The 24,031-nt window shown below is 36.0% G+C and overlaps 1 protein-coding gene across 3 annotated transcripts in view; it reads right to left on the bottom strand.

Annotated features, from left to right (window-relative positions):
- Csnk2a2ip (casein kinase 2 subunit alpha' interacting protein) overlaps window positions 1–24,031 on the bottom strand; it is a 104,485-nt gene that overhangs the window by 7,049 nt on the left and 73,405 nt on the right. For 2 of the 3 annotated variants that reach the window (XM_048422613.2, XM_085677996.1), the window contains exon 2: window positions 19,553–19,707. The gene's annotated coding sequence lies outside the window, so the exon portion shown is untranslated. The other variant, XM_087897044.1, reaches the window with a different exon arrangement.

The raw sequence follows: 24,031 nt of genomic DNA, 5'->3' as shown, positions 1-24,031 counted from the left end.
ATGTTATATACCTCTGGTTTTTACAATCTTTCCACCCCCTTACACGATGATCCCTGGGTTTTCAGTGCAAGATTTGTATTGTAGATGTATCTGTTGGGACTCGTCTCCATGGCTCTGCATGCTGATTGGTTGTGTTTCTCTCTAATGGATATCTATTGTAGAGTTTTCTTGAAAAGGATGTGGATGCAAGGAAAAATATTAAGAATGTAGTTAGGGATTAAGTAGGTTTAGTAATGGACCAGCTATAGGTTCTTCTCTAAGATCCATGGTTTCACTAGCCCTAGATAGTTGGCTAGATTTTCATTTCAGGCATTATTTCTGTAGAGGATACAGTCAGTGAGGCTTGAGGTGCTTGGCAATTAGGATATCCACACAAGATTTGTCTTTCTAATTTGTTTTGTTTATTTACACAAACAATATTTATAATACCATCCCTCATATAAAGGTTAAACAGTCTTCTCACCAAGTAGGGGACAGTTGGTAGAAAACACTGTAGCATCCTACTGTGGAATGATCTCCAGCTGTAATTAGAATGCTTCAGGAGCTCTGCAGGTACAACCAACATCCACCACGAAATCCTTCATCTCTGTGACAGGCCAGAAGAACAGAACTGGTGAAAGCACAGAGGTCCTTGGAAGTTTCAGCTAGTGGCTAGGAATAACAGGTGGGCATGTGGGAGCTCAACAATGATGCTTAGAACTCAACAGTTACCAAAGCCAGGACCACACACAGGCCAGTCTCAAAGTCTTCTTGCTAGTGAGTCCCAGAGTAGAGGCTTCAGATGCCATGTCTTGAGAGCACAGCAGAATCATACTAGGGACCACTTGCAACATTGCAACAGATGGAGACCATTACAAAACCACACCAAATGTTAACTGATTGTGGGATTCTGAGGCAAAAAGGTTCATCTACAACAGAGTCTTGCACCTAAATTCCTAGGAACATCATGGAAGAGGTATGGAGAGATTGGATGAGCCAGAAGACCAAGAAGTCTTCTGAGCAACTGTATCTCCTAGGAATAATAGGGAAGTTGTATCCATGAAACATCAATAATATGAATGCCTGAACAACAGCAATGTCAATACCAAAATATCTGCTGATATAGAAGGAGGGTTCTACCCCTAGGCAAAGAGCTTTAAGGAGCTAACAACTACCAAGAGAGGAAGAATCCAGTATTAAGAATTAGGTTATCAGGAATGCTCACCTAATTGGTTTCCCAATTCTAATTGATTAGCCAGAAAGTCTTTATACATACACACAACACTACCCAAATTTAGTGGCTTTATTTATTTATCTATGGATATGTATGCATGTGTAATATTAATAAAGAAAAGGATGCCATGATTTGGGAGGAAGTAGGGGCAGACATAAAGAGAATGAGAAGAATGAATGGGAAAAGAACAATATATTTACATTTTAATTTTTAAGATAAATATATGTTCAAAAAGCAAAAATGATAATGTCATTCTAATACTCTATTAATATACTTTTAAGTGAGAGACCACAAGAGAAATCATAATTCAATAAATTCTACAAAACACATTAAGTAGGTTAAAGTCATAGTATGGACAACAAAGACAGAAATTATTACATATTTGATAGAATTGAGCACAGAAACTGAAAAAGTGTGCTATGATATCCGAGATCGACTACCAGACCAGTAAGCTGATGCTAAGTAAAAACATTCACAAAGGTGTGTGAAATTCTGTCAGGATTGTTGTTCCAACAGTTACTTCTTTGTTTTGATAAATGACACCATCTTCTTTAATGAAAACTCTAGAGACCCTCCTAGAAAATCCTCAAAATAAAAAGTAAACTCAGTGAAGATATAGCATGCAAAATAAATATACAAAGATTGGTTACATCTTATAGAGATATGTCAATAACAAATCATGACAAAAGTCAAGACTTTTGTAAGTAGTGTTTTCTCTCCTGGTTTCATTCTTGGCAAGTAACTGACTTCGAGAAAAGTATCTTAATTTTTCATGTTAGTTTTATTGTTTGCTAACTTACTGAAAGTGTTTGTTAGTCTTAAGGGTTTCTTAGTGGAATCTTGATGGTATTTTAAATTTAGAACATGCATTCTGAAGATAAGGATAATTTGGCTTCTTTATACATTCCTTTTCTTTCGTCCTCTTGTCTTAATGAACACTTTGAGTATTACACTGAAAAGGAGTAAAGTGATTAATTTTGTCTTATTACATATTTTCGAGGAAATTCTCTAAGGTATGTCTTGTTATTCTAATACTGTTATTTTAATGATTTATTGTAGACACCTCTTATTATGTTGAAGATTATGCCATGTTGTACTGCCAGCTCAAGACATGGCCTGTCCTCCCCACCGCACAGCTCTATCAGTTTCAGTGTGCTAACCATAGGAAAAACATGCTTTTGACAGTTCCCTTTATGAGCAGGGCACACCTTCAAGAGGATTTCTGCCTTCAAATAAAATTTGAGCTGAATAAGATGTAATCTCTGATGGGTAATGCTTTTCTTTAAGGACACCTTTCCTAATGTCCCAATGAAGTACCAGAGATTTATGTTCAGTACAGTTAATTTGTTTAATTATTACAGATGTTTGCTCAATCCCAGTTTGGATGCTCTGCTTTTCTTGACATTTCTTTTGCTAATATAATATAATAACAATATAGTCTGTTAACTAGTTCCACCAGACTAAGAACCTCGTGGTCAATTTGGTCACAGAAATGGCCCCACTCCTACCAAGTTTCTGTATTATTGGCATCTCTGGTTGCTGTGTTATAAAACTCTGATAAAAGCAATATAAGGGAGAAAGGATTGTTTTGTCTCAGAGTTCAATGTTGTAGTCAAATGTGGCAGGAACGTCACAGCATTAGGATGCAGGAACTTGGGGTAGCTGGTCATATTGTACCCAGAGTCAAGAAACATAGAACAAGACAGGTTCTATTTGGCTCAGTTTCTCCTTTTTATAGAGTTCAAGATATCAACCTAGGGATCATGACCACCTGCAGTGTGTCGTCCCACATTAATTAACCAAATAAAATGAATAAAAATAATTCCACACAAGCATCCCCAGAGGTCCATCTCCCAAATAATTCTAGGTTTCATCAAGTTGATACTTAAGATTAAGCATCCCACTAGAATTATTGCTGGTTTTACTCTGTTAGTATGAATGATTAGCAGATGTACTGCATGTTTGATATGAAAGGTTTCTTCTTTTTTAATTTATAAAAGTTTATTAATTTATAAAAGTTTCCATTTCCACCCCTCCTCCCAACATCCTCCCACTCCCCCCACTCCCTCTCCTCCTTCCTCTCCATCCCAAAGAGCAGTCAGGGTTTCCTGCCCTGTGGGAAGTTCAAGTTCCTACCCCCTCCCTCCAGGTCCAGGAAGGTGAGTATCCAAACAGACTGGATCCCAAAAATCCAGTATATGCAGAGGAAACAAGTCCCAGTGTCATTGTCAATGGCTTTTCAGAAAGACCCCGTGCCAACCACATTCAGAGAATCCGGCCACATTCAGAGAATCTGGTTGGATCACATCCTCGTTCAGTCCCAGTCCAACTGACCTTGGTAAACTCTCATTAGATCAGTCCCCTTGTATCAGTGGGTGAGCGCACTCCTCACGGTCCTGCCTTTCTTGTTCGTGTTCTCCCTCCTTCTGCTCCTCATTTAGACCTTGGGGGTTCAGTCCAGTGCTCCAATGTGGGTCTCTGTCTCAATCTCCATCCATCAACAGGTGAAGGTTCCCTCTGGTCTTGCCTTCTTTGCTCACGTTGAAAGGTTTCTTCTTAATCTTTGTTTGTTCATCTATTTCTTCATGAAATTTGTTTCCCATATTCTCATAGTTAAAGCTGTCTTTATTTCTCCTGTGTGGATACTGTTTCTTCGAGTATCTTCTGTAGTGTTCGGTTATTAGTCTTAAAATTTCTTTCTTTGAAATGTGCTTATTTATTAATCTCTTTTAGAAGATAGCTTGACTGAATAGAGCCATCTTGGTTGGCAATTTCAGCTTTTGCTGTTGTTATTATTGTTGTTTACATTCAGCTCTTGAGATACGTCATTTTTACATTTTTGGGTTTGAGAGTTGCTAGAAAGAGAATTGATGATACTCCTAAATCCATGCCTCTGTGAGTTGGTGTTTTCCCGTCATGCTTCTGTGATGTGATGGAAAGCACACGAACCACAGCTCCCACGATGTCACATGACCTAATAGGAGTTCTGCTAGAAACACCTCAGATCCCCCTACATGGTTGAGTTTTCAGTTTTGGGAATATTTTCCTGGACTGAAGAGACTACTCAGCAATCAAGGGCATGCACTACCCTTGGGAAAACAGGAGTTCCAGTCACAGCACCCCCACTAAGCAGCTCACAGCTATCTACAGCCCTGTCCTCAGATAAATCTGATCCTCTGAGTCCACAGGCACCTGTACTCATGTACACACACACACACACACAAAGGTACACACACACATACCTGCACTCATGTCCACATATACACATACCCCACACACACACCTGCACTTATGCATATATATATATACACACACACAGACAACTGCACTCATGCACACATGCCCACAGACCCAAAAAACTACATGCACACACATAATTTAAAGTCACTCTTACTATTGATAAATTTTTTGACATTAATATTCAGTTACATTAACATGAGATTATGATTCAATGTTAAAGAATATATTAATATTCAATTTTCTCTGTCTTTCACAAATTATCTCTTGTTTTCATATTCATGCATAATATAAGCCAGATATCTTTGCTGTTAATTCCTAATCATTTTTTATTAGCCCATACTTCAGGAGATAATTGTTGCAAAAGTTAAAGCAAATATTGAAAGCTAAACTATAAACTCCCTAGATGGGACCTACTAATAGTGTTACATGTTACTAAGTATTCCTATATTTTAACAATGTATGACAATTGACTTCAATGTATTTTATTCAGAATGCATGTGCTTACAATCAATCATGGAATTATTTAATAACTTTACAACGTATTAGTTTCTCAATATTGTTTAGGGCTCAAAAAGCCCTTGCAGTGAAGATTTCAGATACTGCAATTTGATTGCTTTATAACATATATCTAGCAAATGATTGAAGCACATTTTGTTCTGGAATATTTTGCACTAAATTTTCTATGTGAAATTTTGCATGAATAGTTTGCTATTAGTTAAGTTTCTATTGCTGTTTTTAGTGTTCTAGGACCAAAAGCAACATAAGAAGGAAAGGGTTTATTTCGGTTTATGATTCCATATCATAAACCATCATCACAGTACAAAAGAGGAAGAACTCAAGCAAGGCAGGAACATGGGGTCAAGAACTGGAGCAGAAGCCAAGGAGGAGTACTTCCTGGTTTGTTCCTCCTGGCTTGCCCAGTCTGACCTTTTATATACCCACTATGACCATCTGCCCAGGGAAGGCACCACCCACCATGGACTGGGCACTCCTACGTCAATCACTAATAAAAAAAAAAAAATTATCGGCCTACAGGCTGATCTTATAAAGGGATTTTCTCAATTGTTCCTTCTTCTCAGGTAACTCTCGCTTGTGTCAATTTGACAGAAACAACAACAAAATCTAGAACACTGTCCTTTCCTTGTTAACCAAGTCACAGTGTAATAATATGCTGGATGAGGGACTACACACACATTGACCATTTCAATGACAACGAAATGAGGTATCAAGTCTCCAGAGACCAAACATTTCTGTCAAGCGCTTTCTTTGTAGAAATGGTCCCTAGGTATAAACGAGCAATGACAATGCTCTCAATGTGATGTGAGACACAGTGCTCGAGAAAGCAGCTGCACAAGCAAACAGACGAGCCTTGAAAACCATGGCGCGTTTGCAGGTCTGTTGATTACACCGCATGTCTAATTCAAAATATTTTGCTTATACAAAATCATGAAGCAAGCCCGCAAAGGATAATTTGGAAGGTTGCATATTGCATTCATTTTATTTGATTCATGTTTTCCACTTAACGGAACACCCCCAGCTGTCTGAATCTAAAATGATTAGATTTCAGTAACACATAGTTTCTTCTAAATGCATTAAACTACCTAATACATATACATAACATTTCCATACCAGTGTGTATGACATCGGTCAAATGTTAATCTTCTAGAGATAAGAATGAAATATTATACTTGAAATTATCATAATTGACAAATAGCAATATTAACTTCTTAGCTTCCTTTTTGCAAATGTAGGATGCCATTTTTTGTTATGACAACAAACCCAAATATTGTCATGACAGGTAGCATTTCCATTTTCTGCAAACTTTTATAGATTAGGTATTATATAACATTTGCTGTTCAGAAAGAAAGGCTTCGATTACTTCTTAAAATGATTAGTATTAATGTCTTTGACAAAATTTTCACTAGTTCAAATAATTTTACAAGGTTTGCCATTCAAAAGAATAATTCTTTTGTATCCTTGATTCGTGATTTAAAATATTTTTATTTAATCTCATTGTTTTTTAATTTAATATTTGTACAAACTACTCTAGAACAAAATCTAATTATGAATGGAATTAAAACCAATTTTTGTTATCTTTCTTACCAATTATTATTAACATGCTTATATTAGTAACAGTATGAATTGGTATTAGAGACATGGTCTCACTACATTGCCCAAAATAGCCCCAAATTCCTGGGTTCGAGGGATCATCCTGATTCAGTCTCCCGTCCAGCCTGGCTTCCTGCATATCATACACCAGAGTGCCCAACTAATAGCTTCCACTTTAAAACTGGAACGTTTCAGTAAAAACTGAAACGTCTATGAGACAACCTTACAATATTTCCAGTACAGATTAAAAATGATTTTTTAACTTTAAGTGCATTGGTATTTTGCCTACATGTATGCCCGTGTGAAAGTGTCAGATCTTGGAGTTACAAACAGTTATTAGCTGCCACATGGGTTTGAACTGGGGTCCGCTGGAAGAGCAGTCAGTGCTCTTACCAACTGAGCCATCTCTCCAGCCCAAAAACATGATTTTTCTAAACATTTTTCCTTAACATTATACTGGAAGTAAAAAAAAAAATGTGGGGAAGGGAACAGAAGTCTTCTTCTATTACTGACATCACATATATCATAAATTTAAATCACCCAATCATTCTTTTACATTTTTTCTGTCCTGTATTTCACACAGTTCTACTCCCAGAAAACTAAATGAGCAATTACCCAATATCAAATACGACACTAAATACTCATTCAGTCCTCAACACATTACGAGTTGATTATTTAATTTATTTTTATTTTATGTATATCAGTGTATTGCCTGCATATATGTTTGTATGACAATCCTCTAGAACGAGTTTAAAGACAATGGAGAGCTGCCATGTGGATGCTGGGAATTGCACCCTGGAAAAGCACCCAGTACTCTTAACCGCTGAGCCATCTCTCCAACCCCAAGTTCATTCTTTTTGCTTCTCTATTGTAACCCCTTCCATTGACACGAACATGCTTGCTATTTCATGTCCACATTCACAAGACTTGACTTTAGGCTTCTTCTCTGCCGCGTGGGATAAGAAGAGCTTTTTCCCGACCCTTGTTCTTTCTCTCTGGTCTTAGAAAGCTGTTTGATTTCCGTTTCTCTCTTCTGAGGGATAAATACCCTTAAGGACCGTCATCCTTTCTCCCTGTCTGTTGCCAGCATCTGTTTTCAGTCATGACCAACATACCTTCCAAGGGCTTCCCCTCATCTTTCTGACCTTTCTCTTCCGCCAAGATCTCTGCACCTCTTCTCCCAATTTGCACTCTATTTTCTTAACTCCGTTCTAAGACTGTCTTCTACTTCACGTTCAAGTACATTGTTTTTGTACATTCTGGCACTTCTCGGTCTATCTAAATTGCTATGTCAGCAATTTTAAGTATTTGAGGTAAAAAGCAGATCCTCCATAGAAAAACAGTGCCAAACACCAAACCCTTAATATAAACAGTATGTTTATGAACTGCCTGGTGCAGGCTAATATATCTTCAAACATATATCTAGCCAGAGCATTGAATGTGTGTATGACAGGACAAAAAGCATTAAAATTGTAGAACTTAAAATCACACTTATGTAATATTTTCTCAAATTCCTTCAGTCAGAAGTATCTAAATTACAGAATTTGTACCTCAGAATTTTCTTAGAGCACACACATTTCTTTCCCTTTTTAATCCCAACTTAAGGGTCAGTTTTCCAAAAAGTTAAATTATATTGTATAAAAATCTCATGTAAATGTGTTTCAATTCATTGTAATATGTGATAATGGGTTCTATCCAGTTTATTTTAGGAAACATAAAAACCTCATAAGCAAAAATGTTTAAACAGGAAACTAAACAACAGTGCTGAGTTGGTCATCTTCCTGATGTGGTATTAGAAAATCTAAGTCAAACAGTCAAAGCTAAGACCAGCTCTGATATTTCCTAATTTTAAACCCTTGATAAGTTATTTAAGGTTGCCTCTTCACCTGTGAAACAAATATAACCATCCTTATCTCGTAGCAGTGTTTTACAAAGCAACTGTGAAAATGCAGAATTCTTGGCATGATATTTAATAATTAATGTATGATCAATAACTCATTTTAGTTTTTTAAATATTTATTTAATTTTAATTGTGTATGTGTGCACCCTTGTGTTTACATGTGCATGTGCACATAAATAGGTGTGAGTTCAGGTGCCTTCTGGGTTAACCTGACACAAAATACCCTTAAACAGCCCTGGGTTCCCACCTCCATTGCTGAACTCTCCCTTAAAGCTGTGCTGGAGCTAGCCGCCTTTCTTAGCTGGAAATCGGCTTACAATTACCAAGCAGAAGAGCAAGCACAAACGAACCTCTTAATTAATGTTCTAGTGATCCTTGACATGCTCACTGGACAAGGTAACTTTGTTTATCCCATTCATCAGTGACAGATGAGACATCAAGCCTACTACCAACAGGTTTCTAATCTGACCTGCAAAGCTCCTATGCATGCAACCCACGATACCCTTCAACTTACTTCTGTAATCTTATTCAACAATCAAGGAAACTTTTTACTGATTTTCTCACACATGTCAATGAAGCAATGGAGCAGAAAGTAGTCCTGGGCCCAATTAGGGAAATGTTCGTCAAACAACTGTTTTGGGACAGGCTTAATCCCGCTACCCACAATGCATTGCAGAGCTCTGCAATGAGAACAGTTACAAGGGGGTACTGGCCACAAGAGATATTGAATCCAGCAGCTGTCCTATTGCTGTCCTCACTGCTTCCCTGCATGTCATCCTTGCAGACAGGTAGCAAGCCAACAATACATTCAAAGTCCCTCAGTATATGGATCTCGCTGGGGATGCAGCAAAACAGGCCATCTGTGGTGTGACGGCCCCCACGTAACAGATGCAATAAGGCATTTCATTGGGTAAAGGATTTCAGATCACAGCCTGCCACAGCACCTACCCATTTAAACTCCAGGCAGGGAGCTCCTCAGCCCCGCCAGTAAGTGGAGGCTCTGGTAATCTAAAAATCTACTGGATACTGCTCATTTTTCCATGCTTCCCAACGCTTGATGAACAAACTATCAGAGGCTTGGTGAACACATGTACAGACATCACCGTATTAACAGAAATGGAGGCAGGACACACAGAAAGACTGGTGAACTTTGCCAAAACAAGGTAGGACAGTCTTCCAAAATCCCTGCTTCACACATGAAACAGAATCACACATGATTCTGCAGGGCACAGAGGAAAGTGACTAACAGACTGCCAATACAGGTGGAACTGTCTTTCAAGTTTCTTGTTCCACTGAAGTCTGTCAGGCACTACGGGACTGTAGGCTGAAAGATGAATGCCCCAACATTGCAAACAGAACTTTGAATGACTGTCCAAGTAGTCAGATGTTTTTGTCATTGCTGGAGTATTTTGGAAGTTGTTTACTATGCACTTTTGGCTTACTCAAATAATATTATCCTCCTGGGGTCTTCAATGGAGTAGTAGATTAGATAGTTATAGTTGTAGTTTTCCTTTGCTATGATAGTGAGTAAATTAGATATAAAACATTAGATTCAATAAGATAGGATACTATGTTAAAGTTAAAACTTTTCAATTTTTTTTTTTAGACAAAAGAAGGGGAAACATTGTAGAGTATTATTTTAAGGTGTGTTAGGGCCTAGCAACAGGCGCTGTCTGAGGTCCTAATCTTGCCTAGCCAAATAGGGGCAATCATGCAATGACAACAGATCAGAATGTCTGGGTCCTGGAAGGGTATGTATGTTTTTCCTTATTGCTAAATAAATAAGTCTACCCTATCCCTTTCACTGGACTCATGGTATCTGTGTCTGTAGATATCACACCTTTTCACCCCCTCCCCCAAGAAAGAGGTTAGACTCCAGCAGGTGAAAATCAAAACCAGGTCTTCTGCAGGAGCAGTATGTCTGCTTCCTGCAGAGCCATTTCTCCAGACCCATTCCAAGAAATTATTATTACCAAAACTAATCACCCATGTCTACTTATACAGCAGAAACCCAAATTAAGAAAGTATCTCCTTCTTAATGGTTTATTGATTGACTGCTTGAGCATGTTGTTCCTGGGAACCTACAGTAGTTTCCATAGCTGTATATTTATAAGAAGATAATGGAACTTGTGAATATTTGAGTCTTGGAGGTAGGTCAGTGCAAGAGTTCTTGTTTTTCACACATGTCAAGCTTCAGGTTCAAGTATCACCAAAAAAGGGGGGATGAAAGATTAGTAAACAAGTAATTCAGTAGTCATACCAAATTCAAGATTTTATGATGGATTTACACACATACACACACACATATATATGTATATATATATATATACTTGTTATATAATAGTATATCATTTGCTCACATACTAATATAGTATGAAAATATAGTATAAGAAATTAATACAAGTTATATAGACTTTGAATTTCAAAATCTGATATCTTAACTAAAACTAAATTTTTTATTTTCTCAATAATTATATTATTTTAGTCTCTCATAATTATTTAGAAGAAGTTTTCCTAGCTGAGCATTGTAAAGCATGTCTATATTTCTGGCCCTCTATAGGAAGAGGCTGGATTATTACGAGTTCAAGGACTGCATGGACGACATGGCAAGTGTAAGGCTAGTCAAGACTACACAGTCAAGACTACACAGTGAAATCTTATCTCCAGACAAAAGTAAACAAATAAAAAAGCATTACTTATCTTGGCTCCTGTTTTAAAAATAATTCTTTTCTATTTTAAGTCTAAGACAATTCTGTTTTACTGTGGACATAAAACATAGGTCTCACCTCAAAGGGAAAAACAGATGGGATTGTACGGGGTCCAAAGTGAATGGCTATTACCCAGGACATAAATACAAATTGCTCTGGAAGACATGTTTCAATATGGAAATGACTACATGAACTTTATAGTCACAAAGTAAATTTGTAAATCAAGTCATTTTCCAAAGACCCTGGTAGACATCAGACAGACAAGGATAACTCAATAGGCTTAGGATGTTATCTGGTTATACTCTTACCAATGGTCTGGAAAGCCAGTAGATCCCAAAGTGTTTATCTGAAGATTGAACTCATATAAGGTGAGACACAGAGGAAGGCAATAAGTGAATATTAAGAAGACTAAAATTAGCTCAAAATAATTCTCACTCTGGATTTGCATTGTTCCAACTCTGTACAGGAAGTCTCAATTAAATTCTCTCTTAGAAACTTTACTACAGGAGCAATTTTTTTCTCTAGGAACTTCAGTTCATGTTAGTCACACAAAAACAGAAGTACTTTAACAAAAAAATCTCTTAATTCATATCATTTTTCAAAAATGTGTGGAAATATTAAAGCAATTATGAGGCCATTGAAACTGAAGAATCTGATAAGAAAACAACTCTACATTCAAGAATTTAAACCAGCATATAATCAATCATAGAAATACACCATATAAATTTTATTGCATTTTTCTTTTGGCCTGGTATAACAGCAAGAAGAAGAAATAACCTCAACATCAGCTAGGGTAGAAAACCAAGAAGCATGGTCTCTTAAATCCTGTAATCCTGTTTCTTTATTTTTTTTCCTATGGCAATAAAACATCTCTCTTTCCTCCCTCTCCCTCTACCTCTTCCTCTCCTTCTCCTTCTCCCTCTCTCTTACCCTCTCCCTCTCCTTCTCTCTCCCTGCAGAAGCTACATTGTCTGAAGAAAAATGTGGGGCAGGCATGATTCAGACACTCTTGACTTCCAAATCCAGACCTTCAAGAATAACAAACTTTAATTGTTTTCTTGGCAAGAGCTAAAGATTAATCAGATATATCATTAAAAAGAAACCACCTTTACACCTCTCTGGTGTCTGGCGGTTAGCTAATAGAAGCCCCTTTTGTTATTGTAATGTTCCTTCCTTTTAAAAACTCATGAACTTTCCTAGGTAACAGAAAGATAAATCTGTCATTTATTAAATTATGCTCTCCTTTTGAGTCACCTTTGAACTCTTGGCATCGGTTATTAAGCAAGGCAGCCAAAGTTTCTTTTTGCACCTGCAAAGGACAGTTCAATCTACAATTAAGGATCATTTCCTCTTCTTTGAAATTCAAATAATGGCGCTAAAATAGCGTAATATTTTCTATGTGAATCTGCTCCGGCTATTTCCTGGCATATGTGAGGAAGTAACAAGATTAATGTGTCATAGTGGTACAGAAAGATGCTGAGATCATTTCTAGGAGACTCAGGAAAGGCTTTTAGATTTTAGGATGAATATAGAGTTGTATAAACAGATCCCTCTGAAAAGATTTTAAGGGAAGAAAGCAAAAGATAGCATCAGCTTTTTCACAAACAAAAATATGGTAAACATTAGTGGTACTTATGCAAAACATACTAAAGAAATTTTTATTTCTAGTACTCATGAGTGAAGTGACTCTTCCAGAAGGCTTACATCTCACGCACTTTATCCTTCACAGACCCCATACATCCTTTCCTTGAGGCACACTCACACACACATGGTTTGCAGCAGATTATTCACTATTGGACTGTTGCAAAGTTCTCCCTACACACCTCTTTTGGAATGCCTGGAGATTGTATCTACTATCTCTGTTAAACCATTGGATAAACTATGATTCTAACTCCTTGATTTTTGTTTTTGCTTGGTGCTTTTCCAGCTAATTTAAAGAACTTACATTTAATTGCACATTCTACTTTTCTGAATATAATTTTGCAGAAAGTTTTTTCTCCTTCATTTGCATTATCGCTGAAATCAAACTGCCAATGCAAAAGGGAGAGTCAAAGATTAATAAGTATAAGGAATTCACAAAATGGTTGTGTATTTTCTACAACTGGGTTTTACAGCTATCACGAGCTTGAGAGCCATAAAAAGTCTCAAGTGTCATACATAGATCTAATCTACATGGGAAGTAGAAAAAGACAAGATCTCCTGAGTAAATTGGGAGCATGGGGACCTTGGGGTAGGATTGAAGGGGAGGGGGGAGGCAGGAGGAGAGCATAGAAAAATGTAGAGATCAATAAAAAGTCATTAAAAAAATATTATTGACTCGAACATTAATAAAATGAATCTGCTATGGTTGAACATGCCGGGAATGGGAATCCCACTATTTGGAAGGTAGGGACAGGATGACTGAGTGTTCAAAACAACCTCATTTGTATACCAAACAAGCTATAGTTATTTGCTATGAATTCTGAGACAAATGTCACTAATTGAGTAAGATCATTAATGGAATATACTTTGTTTTCTGTCATTGGCCCTCTAATAAGATGAATTCTAGTTACCTCAAAGCAGATTGAGACTACTGAATACGAAGGCAAGAAACAAGAAACAAAAAACAAACAAACAAAAAAAAAACTGGTCCCCAGCTCTCATTTCATTAGAATTATTTTTGTTGGACACTAAAGCAAATAAGTGTGAGAAATTAACTTTACATGAACTTAAAAACTTGGAAAGGGTATCATTTTGGCCTGATATTAAAAGAGTATCAATTGTCTTTTACTGAGATTATTCAGACAGTATTTAAAACAGGCAGATTTCAAATAAATAAAATTCAGCACGTTCAATTTTAAGACAGCAAATTTCTTTTTTCTAGTCTTCTGCATTAAGAATTTGGCTGGAGGGTAATGCATTTTACATTTTCTTGTTTTAAATTCTGCTAGCAGGTCTGAAGATGATTGGGACTTCCATTTGAACAATAGTGTGAATTCCATGGATGCAGCTCTCTGGATTTTGTGTTGCACTGCAGTAGAGAACCATCCAGCAAGCTTGCCCCGCCCCCATTCATCAATGTGCTATCAAGACCAGATGAAGAGTCTCCTCCTCCCCAGATAATCAGGGAGCATTTAAAAGAAATGCATACATAGAGATAGAACTTCCAGCGGGTCAATGTTGTTTTGATTATTTTAATTATGAACTTATGTTATGTTTATTTTGTTTTCAAATTTATACACTTTTACGTTTTTGTAATGAAATTTAGAATTTGTTTAAATTTCAGGAAAGGATTATGCTTAATGAAAATGCATCCTGTTAGCTTGATTGAATTCAACCATCAGTTAGACTGTGAAATGTGGCCAGAAGTGACTTAGGATAAAACAGATATTTTTAAAGGAGAAGAGATTTTACCTCTGTTCCTTTCCAATTTAAAGCCTCTTGTCAGTCTTCTGGAGTTATCTTGGTAATATATCACTCGACCCCTCTAATTGGAAATCTTCCTTAATGATTTCCATCTTATAATTTCATTTAATCTAGCATTTTAGTCAGCACAGACTGACCTTTCATTGCTTCAAATGTGTTACCATTTAAAATTCACAAAATATTTTGGCATTTGGTACTGCATATTACATAAAGTGTTTATGAGGTTTAAATGTAATGTGTTCCATCTTGCTAATTTGGGTAAGGTTGTTCAGGCTCTAAACTTTTTTTAAATATGATTTTCTTCTCTCTCTGTCTCCTCTTTCTCTCCTCTCTCTCCCCCCTCTTTCTCTTGCTCCCTCTGTTCTTCCCTCCCTCCCTACACATCACATATATTAAAAGTTATTTCAAAAAGTCTTTCTTGAAGAAAGATTTCAACAAGAGAGATGTGAACAATAAAGTAATGAAAGACGAATCTGATCAAAATGCATTATACGAAGAGGAAAATGGAAGGAAAAAAAAAAACAGAAGTGGGAAGTTACCTGGGGAGAAAGAAGCCAGAGAGATAATGAACATTAAGAATGCTTTATATGACCCCAGGAACTATATTAGCTTTAGCGTGTGTGTGTGTGTGTGTGTGTGTGTGTGTGTGTGTGTGTGTGTGTGTGTGTGCACGCGCGCGCGCTTTGTGTATGTATTTTATGAACTTATTACATCTGAGGTGACAATGTTTCCCCCCAAAGAGTCACAGACTGCTTCACAAACCCGTGTCAGACATGGCAAACCTCTTATCAAGTTGTCTGTCAGGGGAATTAGACAAATTCCAAAATAATATAGGCCACTGCTATTACCCTTGGCTGCCGCAAAGAACTTAGTTAAGCCCTTATTGCTGAAGTACATCATACTTTTCTGACACAGGAATTTGAAAAAGAGCTGGACCGAACTTGCGTGCATCCTCCCTAATGGATTAGCTTTCATAGCATCTGAAGGTGCAGGGTAAGCTGCTAAGGGAAAAGGGCACCCAATGTTCCTACCCAGCTGTTAAGCCTATGAACCACAGCGATGATCAGCATAGTAAAATACTCCCAATGTTGCAATAGTGGCACTTAATATACTAGCGGTAGCCAACAGTAATCAAATCAGACTTGACTGCTACTTAATGAAAGTGACTTCATGCCTGGTAATGTAAACCTAGCCAACTACACATGGCTGGTTAGGTGATCATTCCTGGAGGAGAATCTACTACTGCCACTTTCCTAAATGGGATAATCCCTAACTGTATCCTAAATGCACATCCTGATACCTACAGATGAATACAGCTCTCACCTCCTATCAAAGAAGATTCTTTTTGCAGAAGATGGAGAAAGTCACAGAAATCTGCAACTGGACTGAGTTCAGACAACAGCTACCATGGAGACTAACCACAGATTGTGTCTACAACACAATCCCTGCAACTAATGCTCTGGGAACATCTCAGAAGAGGGTCCAGAAGGATTATAAAAGTCACAGTACCGGGAAGTCTCCTACAGAATAGTGTACTCTACATTTTGCTGGGAAGTTGTATGCATGAAATCTCAACAGCATAGTTGCCTAAACAAGACCTGCATGATGGCAACACCAGTTGACATGCTGACACAGACAGGAGAAATAGAACGGGGCCCTATGCCTAGATGGTGAGCTACAGGAAACTAATGGATGTAACTGAAAGAAAGGGAGAATTAATCTTCTCTAGGAAACAGCTCCCTGTTAGTTTATGCAATCCTGAATTTTCCAGGGCTAGATACATACGTACGAGCAGCACTAAATGAACTCAGTAGGGAGATACATATGTGTGCATATCAGTATGCACACATGAATTTGAGAGGGAACTGGAACGCAGAAGCTAGAGAAGTTAGGATGGGATAGCCATGTTAGAAATATAGTACTCGTATGTGAAATTCTCAAAATATCTGAAAAGGGAAAAATGCATTGCATACACATATAAAATTATAAGATAAATAAATTTTTAATTTTAATTGATTAGTTTTAATTTAATTAATTTTACGTTGGAACAATTCATTCATCTCTTACAATGTTTCTTGTGGCTTAATAGCTATTGACTTTTGGGTGACAAAAAAAAAAACAGGATGTTGATATACTCTACTGTATCTTGTCACACCTCCAGTCTTAACATTTTAGAGCTGATATTTGGTCTATCTAGTATTTAGACAATTTTGTTCTGACTGAGACATTTTAGCTTGAAACATCAGAAAATCTGAGCTCAAAACAAGAGACACACTATCAAACACGACAGGATATTTAAGTCCTGCGTATTTACAAAAGAGAGGGAATGATCACATGCTAAGATCGTGAACTGCAGACACCCACAAAGCGAAAGCAGTGACACACAAGGACAAGAGAGACCACTGTACAGTAGTCACCTCCATGAGTACCAGGAGCAGCAGCAAGGGCACGGCAACCTGCACCATAGTTATTGCACATATATCTATGACATGATACTTTGACAACACAGGTATGCATAGTGACTCAGAGGATTCAGCCAATTCTCACACTCTGTATGCATCAAGTTCCTCGTGAGAAGATGTATATGACAATGCCACTGTGATGTGGGTACCATGGAGCCTTCATGATTCCTGGTTTTAAATTCTGGTTATGCCATCCTTCCAGCAATCAATAACTTAGTTTTGTGTTCATAACAGTCTGTTTTTCACATTGTAGCCAAGAGTAAATTAACTCTCACTGAGTTAATTCTTCTATTTAAATATTATGTTCCAATAGAGAGCTAAAATCTATCTTTTTTATGTTAAAGCCAGTATCAATCAAACATTTAGATGAGACAGCCCTGTCCATTAGTAACTATTCAGACCCCAAAACTTGATCGTACGCCTTCTCTGCTTTTCCAATTAACTTCAACAAAATACTTGAGACTTAGTGGCAAGTTCAGCACAGACTTGGTGCTCATTTATGGAATGAAATGATCCAGAACCATTTTCAAGGAATAGTCATTGGTGAGGTGTATGGATCAGCCCCTATTACATGAAATATACAGATGCTGAATTAGACTTGGAGCTAACTGAACTGTAAGAAAGAAAGACAGTAAAACACAAAATCAAATCCACCTCTTCTGATGACTGAGACGGTTTCAATTCACTTTCTGTCTCGAGCTTGTTTCCAACTTAGTTTGTGTGTGTTTGGGATGTTTTGTTCTATTCTTTTTTTTCTAGAACTGTGTTTACTGTGCACACTAAAACAAAATAGCATGATACTTTGATGTTCTTTCCTTGATACATATGCACATAGTGATTGGTACAGTTTAAAAATTAACACTATCACCATACTATCTTCTATTTTCATGTGCATTAGAGTGCTTAAATCTGCTCTCATGCAGATGGTTATATGATATGTTTATCTATACTATATAACTAGTTACATTCACATACATTTCTTTAAGTGATAAACTTCAGATACATGATAATGAAAGATTTATGATTTTATTTCTGCTTATACATATTACATATGAACTTTCATTAATTTTGAGTTATATAGAAATGAATTGAAATAAGAAATTAATTTCTAAACTTTAGATAAATATTTTCCTTGGTAATGGAAACCCTTCCTAAAACATTCTCCTAAATTAAAACAATTGTGAAAATATTTGGTGACTGGAGCTACTTGTCTGATTTCTGAAAGTATGAGTTTTATGAACTAGTATAAGTTACTTTTTCTGTAGAAATAACATAGAAATTAATCTTTTAAAAATGAGAAGGCATTGCAAATGTGTAAAACAATAAAAATAAGTTACTTATTAATATATATAAATTTTAGAGAAATTGAAGGATAAATATCTTTTAACTTAGACCCCAGAAATAAAATTTTGTAAGAAAAATTAGCAGTTACTATTGGGGAAATTATCAATTATATTTTGCATATTTTTAAATATTAAATGAGATATCCAAATGAAAATTTATATTTAGTATATTAGGGGCTGGAGAGATGGCTCAACCATTAAAGGCTAGACTCATCCAACCAAAAATATTTAGTATATTAGTACACTGATACAAAGGATATATAAAAACTAAATCATAACTCTCCTATTCATATTATTTCAAGATATTTCACTCATTTTGCCTTATTGATTCTTTATTTTTTGACTACTTAGCTTGCAGGTGCTTTGGGAAACTGAAGTCAGCTCTTTACTGGTTATGTATATTTAGAGCCTTCACACAATTATATGACACTGTTGCTATTTTTCTTTTTTTAATGTTGTTGGGTTTTGGGGTTTTTGTTTTGTTTTGTTTTAGGCTGTTGATGCTTTTACTTCTTCTTCTTCTTCTTCTTCTTTTTTTTTTTTTGTTAGAGATAGGGTCTCTATATGTAGTCCTGGCTGTCCTGAAACTTGCTATGTAGTCCAGGCTGGCCTCAAACTCAGGGAGATACACCTGCCTCTGAACTCAAATCTTGGCCTTAAAAGTGTGTGACACTATACCCAACTGCTATGTTTTTCCTAAAACAGGTCCCTTAATAGCTGAACCATCTTGGAATATTTTTAGACCGTTATCATTCCAAGAATTTCAAGTTAATTTTCTTTTCTGTTCTTAGCATAAATTTCTATGTCTTCGTATAATCAGGTAACGGTTTCTAACTTTGAAACTCCAAACCAACTATCTAAGGTGGGAGCAGCTCTGTACTCAACTGTTGAGACAGACCTGGCTTAAGTTGGGTGGTTTCATTGTCATCATTGTATGCTTTATGATTTACTTAGAATTAAATCAATTCTGTTAAGTCTTTGTTTAAAAGTTTAATGACTTTTACCTTTTATTATCCAAAGTTTGCTTTTCGAAAGGAACCTACCTCGGATAGTAGTCCCAGAGAACTACAAGCTGCATTGTCATGGGTGGAAAAAGGAAAGGTAGGTAATTAAAGAGTACATAAATGTTCAGCAATTTTTGCTCTTAAAATTTGCAAGAAGAGTATGCAGACCTTCTGAAGAAATGGTTCCTAGGATAGTTTCCGCTAAAAGTCGTCCTTATGAATAAGCTCACAGCACAGCGAAGAGCAATTCCAGATGGCTTCTGGGAGTTGTGCTTTGTTGGTGGAGTTTGATGTCTTGATAGTAGGAGACAAGTGCTGTCCTTCTGAAAGACAAAAATCATTTTTGGCTATTGAAAATATGAAATGAAGTCATGAAGATTGAAGGGAGATTTTACAGCAAATCCACCAATGCTGCAAATGGAAAGAAGAACTATTAGGTTACATTGCTCGACATTATGGAATCCTAACTGTATAAGCATCCCCACTTGTAAATGAAACACAAGGGTACAATAACTGACTGCAATCACAAAAATTTATTTTCTTCAGTGACAAAAAAAGCACAAGTTATGGAAAAGTACAGTTGGGATAGTTTTATCCGAAGGACAAAACTTCCTTATTAGGGAGATCTAATGATGTGAAAGAAAGTAAGCTAAGTTAAAAGATTGTCATTTCATTTTGAAACGTGAGAAAATGGAGAAAACACAATACAGGTCCTGAATATATCTTGTACAAACACATATCAAGTGTGGTTTCTGTAAACACTTGCATCAGTGGTTAAATTTGGGATTTAATTTATTTAATTTAAAATATTTTAATTCATATCAGATATTTTACATTATTTTTCTACTTTGTCTAACTGCAAATATGCAAGTTAGCTCTAATATAAATTAATAAAACATCATCTGAGACAAGGCATCCATACTGTACTGCTTTCTTCTTATTTCTTTTTCTGTAACAAATCCTTGAGTCATAATCTAGGAAATATCATTCTCAAAATTATATTAATTTGTCTTCTCCAGATTTTCTTTCCACACTTTCCCCCCTCTAATATCATTTATCTTCCTCATAAGCGAGTCTATGGCTAAGTGTCTACATGCTATGGGATTAAGTGAAAATATAACTTGATTCTGCAACCAGAAAACATATAAGATGTTAAACGATCTCATTGCCAAAGGCATTCAGGAAATTCTTGGTGCTTAACTTGTGTGTAGGGGTAACATTTTTTCCAGAAAATTTTGTCTCATTAGCCATATTTTCCATTGAAAAATAGTAGCTTTATTTAAACTCATTGAGAATAGAGGACCATTATAAATACCCAATGTGGGAGAAATTTAAACATTGGCACTGACATGAAAATTTTTCATTAAGTCTTTATTGTCTGGTGATCGTCAAATGCAAGACAAATGGTCATTTATTATGCTAAGCTTTTATTATCTAACAACTGTGATTTGGCACTGGGTAGGGTCCCACAATTAGAAAAAGAAAGATGTATCTTCATAAAAATGGTAATGTGTTATTCAGGTGTTGTGCCTACCAAAGTACACATATTATAGTAATGCTGTACTAGAATAGATAAACTGCTACAATTCCTGGCTAAATTTTGGCAGAATCTGGGAGATACTGAAAATACTAATATTTAATTTTCTCTCTCGTTAAAACAATTAAAATCCATGTTAAAAGGTTGTACATGACTATTTTTTTAAATGTACTCTCGGATGATTTTGATACAATGGAACTGTGATATATGGATTTTTTAGTTCACAAATGATTCTTCATTAATCTTTTAAGCTTCCCAGACATCATTTCATTTGCATTAAAAGGAGTAGCAACCAACGTTTAAAAAGACTGACTTGAGCCTTTAGGAAAAGGTGTTTTACTTATATTTCTTACATTACTGGAATTTATAACAATTTTTATAAAATTCATTAAACATTTTAAAACAAAAGGCAATGATTCTATTAATATTATACAAAATGTTTAGTCTTAAATAATATTATAATTAGAATTTCATTTCTTTTCTGGACCTATCTGTCCTCACAGAATGAGGCTTTGCAACTAGTAAAACCTAAATTTTTATGACACTAAATGCTACTTAAGAATAGAGAAAGTCAGTCATGAACAGAGAGAATAAATGAGAGAGAGAGACAGACAGAGAGAGAGAGAGAGAGAGAGAGAGAGAGAGAGAGAGAGAGTCCTTCATTTCCCTGTAGACATTTGGAAGTTGTCAGCAGTAGCAAAATGACAGTTCTAATTATTAAAATTACTCTTGTGTGGCGAGTACTTTAGAATAAGATGCCGACAGGCATGCAATATGTTAACTGTGGAACAATCTTTTCTTTCAAAAATAAATGAAATTCTGAGGAATATTCCACTGGCTTTCATCAAAGCACCTCTCAGCACCCCAGTGACATTCACTTTCTCACACATTCCCATGGAATTCCCAATAAATTCTTATTTCATAAGCAATCCCATACTACCAAGATGTATTTCATTATTATGTTTGTTCGAAAAATTCCATTTAACTCCAACTACAAAATGGACTGTGCCCTTGGTTTCTTATGTTTTATATAATCACATTTTCAGAAAATCTCAAATAATTTATGGTTATGTAGACATGTTGAGATTAAAATACTATAAATTTAAAAATTGTTTCAGAAATATATTCCATTTAGTCTCAAGTATAGCCAAACATTAAACTACCTACTTTAGGCAATATTATATTTATATTCTAATATACATCTTTAAATGCATAATTATTCTATACAATTCTATTTTAAGTATCTTATTGTCTAACTCAGACAAGTCCAGACAGGAGAAAATGTCAAGTAGAAGTGAAGGTGTCAAAAGTAGAAAGAAGTGGTTTTAAATTGCTTCAATTAGAACCAAGAAGTTGCCAGTTACCTAGAAGAAACATTGAGATCAGTGTACAAGAAAGAGAACAAGGTGCTCTAAATAAAAACAAACAAACAAACAAAAAACAAAATTGGGGCAGGGACTGGGGCTTTGGATGTGGACCAGTGAATAGAGTGGTTAGCAAGCATATGATGCCCAGAACTTCATAAACCAGGTTGTGGTATTGCTCACCTAAAACCTCAACAGCTCTAAAGAAGGAAGCAGAAGGATCATGGGATTTAAGATGATCCTTCCATCCATACTGAATTTGAGGCCAGCCTGGGATACATGAGACCCAGTCTCAAAAGTCAACTATTTTATGTGCATTATCAGAGTTTTGTGATACTGTAGCTGTCCTGGTTAAAGATACACAAAATGAGAATTCACCGTGTTTGAAATTATACAGCTACAAACAGGGGGCTATAGAAATTCTCAACCAACCCCATATGCCATGGAAGAAGTGGTCAGCATTCTCTTAGACACAGGGAAGCCCCAGCCCAAACATGATGCCCCTGTCAAGAGTAGGCTGTCCTCCTAACAGACTCGGGAGAGGGATTTAAATATTTGAGTTGTTTTTATTATTATTATTATTATTATTATTATTATTATTATTGGTTTGTTTGTTGGTTTGGTTTGGTTTTTCTATGCCAACCCTTTCAGCTCCCAGGCAAGTTTCTGCTGGGACCAGTTTCTGCACTGAAATCTTTATCTCAGAGAACAGAGGCAGATTTCAGAAGGATAAATAAATAATAAGCATTAACTACTAACAAATATGGCTGTTTACTGTGTAAATAAGCAAAATTGCGTCCCTGTTTTTCTGTCATTATATTTTCCTGTGTGTCATTCAATATAGAATATAGATTAAAAGTATATAATTTTCTGGGTCTATCTCATGTATCTTGTAATCAGACACAATGTCAAGAAGCTCTGAACTTGTTTGCAAAAAAAAATGTTTGATATAAAGGATACTGAATAATTCATGTAATATTTAAAATGAAATATACTATACTAAATTCTTTTCATACCTCACTATTTTATAAGTCCATACACCAAAATCTATTAGCATGATATGGGACATTCAAAAGAAAAATACCATTTTAATTTGGAAATGACAGACAAAATGCTCTTTCCCTTTGAATTTTAAAAAAAAAAAAACAATCCTTTTGTTCAAGGATTTTGGCAAAATTTAGATGGATGGGCTGACCTGGATTTTATTCCATCAATGATCAGAAGCAACTCACGATGGAGGAGCCATACTCAGCATGATACGCTGTGGAGTGTTCAAGAACCGGTACTGCAAGCACACCACTGTAAACACTGAAGAGTTTCCGCACAGCATCAGAGCTAGAAGGATGCGCTGCTGAGTCCTCACTGGCCTCTAATTTTAATGGCACTTTGATCTGTCGATCTGTGACTTCAAAATGCCATTGGATCCTTTTTATTCCAACAGTGCACTAAATTTACAACAATGAACATACAAGCAGTACCCCAATCACAAAGGAAAGGCTACAAACAAACACAAAATTAATTGGTTAATTAATTAATTAGTTAATTAATTAATTAAAAGCTAACATGTCCTGCATCCCCTTTATGGCCAAATGTCTGACTGCTTTAAAGCATTTTCAGGGCTTAGTTCAAACCTACTAACAACCAGGGGAATAACTTGACTGCTAATTTTCTGAGTTAGGGGAAAAAAGGGAAAAAACAAAAAAGAAATCACTTGAAGGTGTCTCAGTGAAATTTAAGCTTTAATGA

This window comes from Myodes glareolus, chromosome 2 (assembly GCF_982192425.1).
Source record: "Myodes glareolus chromosome 2, mMyoGla1.1, whole genome shotgun sequence".
In the NCBI taxonomy this organism is placed as follows: domain Eukaryota; kingdom Metazoa; phylum Chordata; class Mammalia; order Rodentia; family Cricetidae; genus Myodes; species Myodes glareolus.
The sequence above is the reverse complement of the archived record's forward strand: the minus strand, read 5'-3'. Positions and strand labels throughout refer to the sequence as shown.